Source organism: Triticum urartu, chromosome 2A (genome assembly GCF_056163025.1).
Source record: "Triticum urartu cultivar PI428250 chromosome 2A, HENAU_Tu73, whole genome shotgun sequence".
NCBI classification, from domain to species: domain Eukaryota; kingdom Viridiplantae; phylum Streptophyta; class Magnoliopsida; order Poales; family Poaceae; genus Triticum; species Triticum urartu.
This window is the reverse complement of record NC_141874.1, coordinates 91,323,173-91,330,400: the sequence shown is the minus strand read 5'-3', so window position 1 is coordinate 91,330,400 and position 7,228 is coordinate 91,323,173. Positions and strand designations below refer to the sequence as shown.

Here is a 7,228-nt window from a genome sequence, read left to right as displayed (position 1 = left end):
CACGGAATCCAACGCGCCTGGCGTGCGTGGGCCGCGCCCATTGGCCGGGGCTGCACACTGAGATCACGAGCTGCCGCAGGCGCACGCTGCGGTGAGTAGTGGTGTCGTACTGGGTCCGGTCGTGAGTGAGAGCATGGCCACCCGCGAATGCGTCCAGCGCGAAACCTCACGGGCGCGCCATTGGCCACGGGGTATGTAGATGTAGTGTAGCTTCCCGCGCGTCACCGCTCACGTGCCCCGCTGCCCGCTCGCGCTATATATCCACCGTGTCGATGCTGCGCGCTCTGCACCTCACCGCCACGCTTCAAGTCTAGCTAGCTCGCTCGGTACGGCGAAAATGGCGGGTGGGTTCCTCCGCAGGGTTGTTTTGTCGGTGTTGGTGACTCTTCTAGCTGCGGCTGGCGCAGCGGGAGCGGAGGAATCGTGCCCGGCGACGCCGCCGGACGCGGGGGCGACGCTGCAGGTGTCGCACGCGTTCGGACCATGCTCACCGCTGGGAAACGCGGCCGCAGCGCCGTCGTGGGCGGGGTTCCTCGCGGACCAGTCCTCCCGGGACGCGTCGCGGCTGCCTCGACTCCCTCGCCGTGGCCCGGCGCGCGTACGCGCCGGTCGCGTCCGGGCGGCAGCTGCTGCAGACGCCGTCGTATGTGGTGCGTGCGCGCCTCGGCACCCCGCCGCAGCAGCTCCTCCTCGCCGTCGACACCAGCAACGACGCCGCGTGGATCCCCTGCTCCGGCTGCGCGGGCTGCCCGACCACCACCCCCTTCAAACCAGCCGCGTCTAAGTCGTACCGCGCCGTGCCGTGCGGCTCGCCGGCGTGCTCGCGGGCGCCGAACCCGTCCTGCTCGCTCAACACCAAGTCCTGCGGGTTCAGCCTCACCTACGCCGACTCCTCGCTCGAGGCCGCGCTGTCCCAGGACTCCCTCGCCGTCGCCAACGACGTCGTGAAGAGCTACACCTTCGGATGTCTCCAGAAGGCCACCGGCACGGCGGCGCCGCCGCAGGGCCTCCTCGGGCTCGGCCGCGGGCCGCTGTCGTTCCTGTCCTAGACCAAGGACATGTACGAGGGCACCTTCTCCTACTGCCTCCCGAGCTTCAAGTCCCTCAACTTCTCCGGCACGCTCAGGCTCGGCCGCAAGGGCCAGCCGCTGCGCATCAAGACGACGCCGCTGCTCGTCAACCCGCACCGCTCCTCGCTCTACTACGTGGGCATGACCGGCATCCGCGTGGGCAAGAAGGTAGTGCCGATCCCGCCCGCCGCGCTGGCGTTCGACCCGGCGACCGGCGCCGGCACGGTGCTCGACTCCGGGACGATGTTCACCCGGCTGGTGGCGCCGGCGTACGTGGCGGTGCGCGACAAGGTCCGCCACCGCATCCGCGGCGCCCCGCTCTCCTCCCTCGGCGGGTTCGACACGTGCTACAACACGACGGTGAAGTGGCCGCCGGTCACGTTCATGTTCACCGGCATGCAGGTGACGCTGCCCGCGGACAACCTGGTGATCCACAGCACGTACGGCACCACCAGCTGCCTGGCGATGGCGGCGGCCCCCGACGGCGTGAACACGGTGCTCAACGTCATCGCGAGCATGCAGCAGCAGAACCATCGCGTCCTGTTCGACGTGCCCAACGGACGCGTCTGCTTCGCCCGCGAGCAGCGCACCGCGGCTTGATTAGGCCAACTCCACCACGCGACCACACCAAACGGACGTCCATTTTTATCCGGATTCTGTCCGTTTAGGTAGAACAATGGAATCGTGTCCGGACGTGATCTGGGACGCGGTGGCCGTGCGTCCAGCGTGCGGCCTCATCCTGTCCATCGCGACGAAAAATGCACATATTTTCATCAAAACTAGTTTTACAATCCAAATGTTTGTCCAAAAATTAAAATAGTTTTACAACCAGATCGAAATTGTCTACACTGAACAATAAATGGACCAATACATCTATTGGTTGTCAATGTGATCCCACACATGCTCTACCAAGGCATTTTGAAGCTTCAAATAAGTGTGCCAATCACGCATCTCACGGTGGAATTGGGCAAACTGTTCAAATATGGCGGGTCTTGATGCAGGGGCTCAATATTTTCACCTTGATAATCAAATCCTTGGTCGAAGATACACTCATCAAGCTCGTTCTCGACGATCATGTTGTGCATGATCACACAAGCAGTCATCACCTCCCAAGGTGCAGGGGCTCAATATTTTCACCTTGATAATCAAATCCTTAGTCGAAGATACTCTCATCACGCTCGTCCTCGACGATCATGTTGTGTATGATCACACAAGCAGTCATCACCTCCCAAAGCTTCCTTTCATCCCATGACAGTGCAGGGTTTCGAACGATACCCCACCGGGATTGAAGCACACCAAAAGCACGTTCCACATCCTTTCTAACACTCTCTTGCATTTGGGCAAATCTCTTTCTCTTCTCACCTTGGGGTTTCGAGATTGTCTTCACAAAAGTTGACCACCGAGGATATATACCATCTTATAGATAGTATCCCTTGTTGTACTGGTGGCCGTTGATCTCAAAGTTGACAGGTGGGGAGTGGCCTTTTGCAAGCCTTGCGAAGACTGGCCGCGGTGCATTTCTGGTAAGAGGAGAATCCAAGCTTGCCAAGGGCATCCGTCTTGCACTCGAAGTATGGGTCATGAGCAACCACTCCCTCTCGGATACGATTGAACACATGCCTTGCCATTCGAAAACGGCGACGGAATTTATCCGGCTTGAAGAACGGGGTGTTGGCAAAGTAATCGGCATAGAGCAGGGCATGACCTCTCTCCCTGTTGCGGTTTAGATTGAGAGCACGGCCAGGGACTGACCCCCTATACCGAGGAAGCTGCCGTCGGATGTGGTCGTGAACGACCAGTGCAGCCACCACGAGATCTTCATCATCCGACGACGAATCATCCGATGAACAAAGAAAGTGATGGAAGAAAAACTCGTCTCCATTGTCCATACCTTTGTGGGAAAAATGCCGAACACCTTGCGGTCGTGGTGGCGAAGAGGCCGCGATGATCACCTCGACGCAGCAGGGGTGGTTGCCGGCCGGCTACTGGCCGCTCTGGAGTTCTCGTCGGAAGCTGTCGAGGCCGCCGTGGTACGTCGCCGGCGGTCGTCTCTCCTCTGCAACCGGCAAAGACGGCGACGGCCAAACCTTCGATCGACGGCCAAAGCGCGGGCGTGGTGGCGGCCATGTCGAGACGTGGTTTGGTAGGGACGACCGGGGACTGCGCGGTGGAGGCGGCCGGAGAATAGCAGCGGCGCCGGCGGTGGGGAGGGGAGGGAGAGAGAGGGTGAAAGCGTTGGGAGCGGAGGGACTGTTAGTGTCTCCGACAGGCGGGCTACGGAGGGTGGGGGGGACAAGGGCGTGCGTCCAGGCCGTCCGCGCGCGTCCGTTTCACTCCAAACCAAGCGCAAGTTTAAATCGGGAATGGATCAAAAACGGACGGAATCTAGACATTTCTTCATTTGAGGCCGCGCGCTGGATCGCGCTATTCATCTATTTTACATCAAACAAACACGCACGGACAGAATGGGTCACGTGGTGGAGTTGGCCTTTATCCCGCTGCTGGTAGCTGGGAACCGAGGTCGGACCAGCCGCTGCGCCCTGCGGCACTGTTGTCTGTCCGTTGGTGTCGGGCCTGCATGCTGGTGATTTAATTATTTTGTACCCTAGTGAGCGTGTCGGCACTAGAGTATTTCCACGTTCGAAGACTATTTTACCGGCCCGGTATAGAAATCCCCGGAATTCCCCACAGGCCCGTTCGGTACTCGTGACGGGGCTGCCTCCTTCGCCCTTCGTCAGCAGTTCGCCGCCGGTTTGCCTTAGGGGCGGAGCCAGTGGTGGGGCGAGCGGGGGCCAGACCCTCCGATCGATCGGCCACCCCAATGAGATCCAGCGGGGGCTAGTAGTACTCTTACCAGGACAACGTAGATTAAGTTTTTTTAGGGGAACAACGTAGATTAAGTTGCCACTAAGGCTGCAGGTGGGAGTGGGTTTAAGTGGGACTAACTAGCCCATCCCACTTAAACTTCTTTAGTGGGATCCCATTGGATTGAAATTTTTTAATTGGATTATCCCATTTAGACCATTGGGAGCCCACATCGCCCCTGTTAGCAAGCCAGGGTCTCGTGCAGCTAGGAAGATTCAGTTAACAGGAACCTGAAACAAAGTATGCATGTAACATGTTATACTTCAGACTCCAGCATCTTCAGTTGCTTGTACCGGCGCCTCGCGAGTTGCCTGGCTACGGCTGCCCATGGTCCAGGCTCCAGCTCCTCGCCACCGCCGCGCGCCTCCGAGCGCCATGGTTGACCATCTCCTTGGCTCCACGAAGATGAAGGACGTGGGGGACGAAGCTCCCGTGCTCGCCCTGACAATGGAGAGCCCCACGGCTGCACGCACAAGCGCACGATTGCACCTACACTGCATGGCATCTCCTTGTGTCTCATGCACGCACCGACGACCGCTCCTGCACCACCATCGAAGCCGCGAACGAGCCGCTTGGTCTAGCACGAACCAGAGTGCCGCTGGTCCGGTCTACATGCATACGAGAGTAGGGATGGCATCCGCAGGATTTGGGTATGGGTGAAGCCACCTCATACCCTTACCCATCACCCTTATCCATACCCATTAATGGGTATAATTTTTTCCCATACCCGTTACCCGACAGGGTATATAGGTACCATGGGTAAAATTACTCATGTTTGCAAAGCATCATTTAAACTACTCATAGTCATAAAAACAACATATAATTATAATTTATAAACAACAATAGATTATAACAACAACACACTTTTAAACAACAACACATCATAAACAACATCATATTTAATAAACAACATCACTTTCTCGTAAACAACAACACATCAAAACATCATCACACAGTCATATATTTTGAGTTCACAAATTCATGATAAAGTGTAGAGATAATTTTGAGTTCATATAGATTTTATATAGGTACATGGATACGTGGGTATGGGTTACATGATCCCATATCCGTACCCACTCTACCCATGGGTTTAACATTTCCCTATTCATATACCCATGGATAATTTTTTGTCCCATACCTTTAGCCTAGTAGGGTTTTTACCCGCAGAGTACGTGGGTAATGGGTACCCATTGCCATCCCTAACGAGAGTGTAAGAGTGCAAGTAACAGATTGCTAATGGATGCTAACTTAGTTTTTATGTCTACGTACATATGCGAAGTGGGATCCCATTTTCTCCCCCCTAATTTATGTATCTTGTGATGGGATATTCCAGTTATTCCCACTAAATGTATTGGGAGCAAGTGGGGTAAAGGTGGGACTCCCACGTGTAGTCCCACTTGCAGCCTGAGGCATGAGCGGCCGCCAGGAAACTTTGTTGATCGATCGGCCCCAGCCGCCGCTAGGAGATTTCGTCGAGCAGCACCAAAACTTCATGGTTGCAGCGCCCCTTTGTAAGAACATGCGGTGTCCCCATGTTTGGTTTTGGTAATTGATGACAATCTCTATGGACTAATGGTTGCCTTGAGTTATTTGAAGGTTTTGTCTATAGGCTTTTCTTGGAATACATGTGTTGGTTTCAAGGAGAGTTTGTGTCGACCAAGGTGCTATTCAAGGAATTACCTAAAGATTGTTCTTGTGAGAGGTTGATCAAGACTAAGTCAAAGAGTGAATCAAGTTGATCAACCCACAAAGCGTAGAAGATGTACCAAGAGGGATCAAGTGATCTCATGGTATGGTAAGCATTGTCAATTACGCTTTATGTACTAACCCATGGTCTTCGTGAGAATTCTTTGTGGGGTTAGGTTGCAGTGTGCAAGGTCAAGTGGAGCATCATGAAGAGATCAAATGCTTGAAGTTTGCCGTCCATTGTGGTAACAATGGATTTATGAAGATGTGTGGAAGAGTGGCTCACCCAGTGGAGTATGTGGAGCAATCAACTAGTCTTCATCGAGCTAACGCAATCAAGAAAGGTGGTCCAACTTGAGGGAGTCAAGATAGTCATCATCTAGCTCAAGTGGACCATGTGCAAGCCAAAGGTTTTCCCTTGATAGGTTTTCTATTTTACCGGTCTCATAGTGGTAGTTGGGAGACCAGGTTATAGGATCGATTGCCGTACTATCAAGGGAGGCTCTCGATGAGTAGGTTGATCGTATCATTCGTAGAGAGATCAAACCATTGCATACTTGCATCATCTTTCTTGGGTCTTATTTGGTTCTCTTTGTGAGTCTTAGAGCTTATGGTTATCTTGATGACAAGCTTGAGTTCATCGAAAACGGAGTTCGCATGCGTCTTCTATGATGTTTTCAGTGTTGGAGATTTTACCGGTCTTATCCAAGGAAGGGTTCTCACCATTTTCTTATGGGACTTTTATCATTTGCTTCTTATTGATATTTCTATCAAGATTGTGTTAGCCCATGTCGTTAGCTTTCCAAAAAACTTTGTTTCGTTGAATTCAGAGTCCGTTTGCAGAAGTTGTGGCTGCTTTGGTAAAGGCTGCAGCGGTACTACCGTGGCTAGAGCGGATGTAATTTTTTACTACCGCGGCTCCTGAGCGGTAGTACTGCTCCAGAGAAGTACTACCGCAGCTCCTAAGCGGTAGTACCGCTCCAGACAAAAATCTCGTATTTTTCTCAGCGGAGGTAGGCAAGAAAGTATTTTTTTTGTACCGCTCGCAAGCAGTAGTACCGCTACCATTTGCGGTAGTACCATGAGGTCGAGCGGTAGTACCGTGAGGACGAGCGGTAGTACCGCTCCAGCGGTTCTACTGGCCTTTTGCCTCCTTGCTGTTGTTTTTCAAATGGGTAGCGGTAGTACCGCTTCTTGGAGCGGTAGTACCGCTCTGTGCGGGCTATGAGCATAACGGTTGGATTTTTCCCCACCTATAAAAGGGGTCTTCTTCCCCAATGATCTTTTTCTCTTTAGCTCGTGTTCTTCCCCCATTGTTGACCTTCTTCAAGCTTGCTAACTCTCAATCCCTCCAATGATTCTTGCTAGTTCTTGAGGAAAAAGAGAGAGGAGATCTAGATCCACGTTTCCACCAATCACTTTCTCATCTATGTGAGGGGAACCCCTTGGATCTAAATCTTGGAGTTCTTCGTGTTCTCTTCTTCATTCTTCCTCTCATTTTCCTCCCTGGCATTTGTTGCTTCGGTGGGATTGGAGAGAGAATGACTTGGGCACTCCGTGTGCCCTTGGCATTGCATTTGGTGCATCGGTTTGAGTTCTCCATGGTG

At 53.6% G+C, this 7,228-nt stretch overlaps 1 pseudogene; it reads left to right on the top strand.

The window, feature by feature from the left end:
• The first annotated feature begins 258 nt into the window (after positions 1 to 258).
• On the top strand, positions 259 to 1,957 carry LOC147983993 (aspartyl protease AED3 pseudogene; annotated as a pseudogene).
• Positions 1,958 to 7,228: the final 5,271 nt, after the last annotated feature.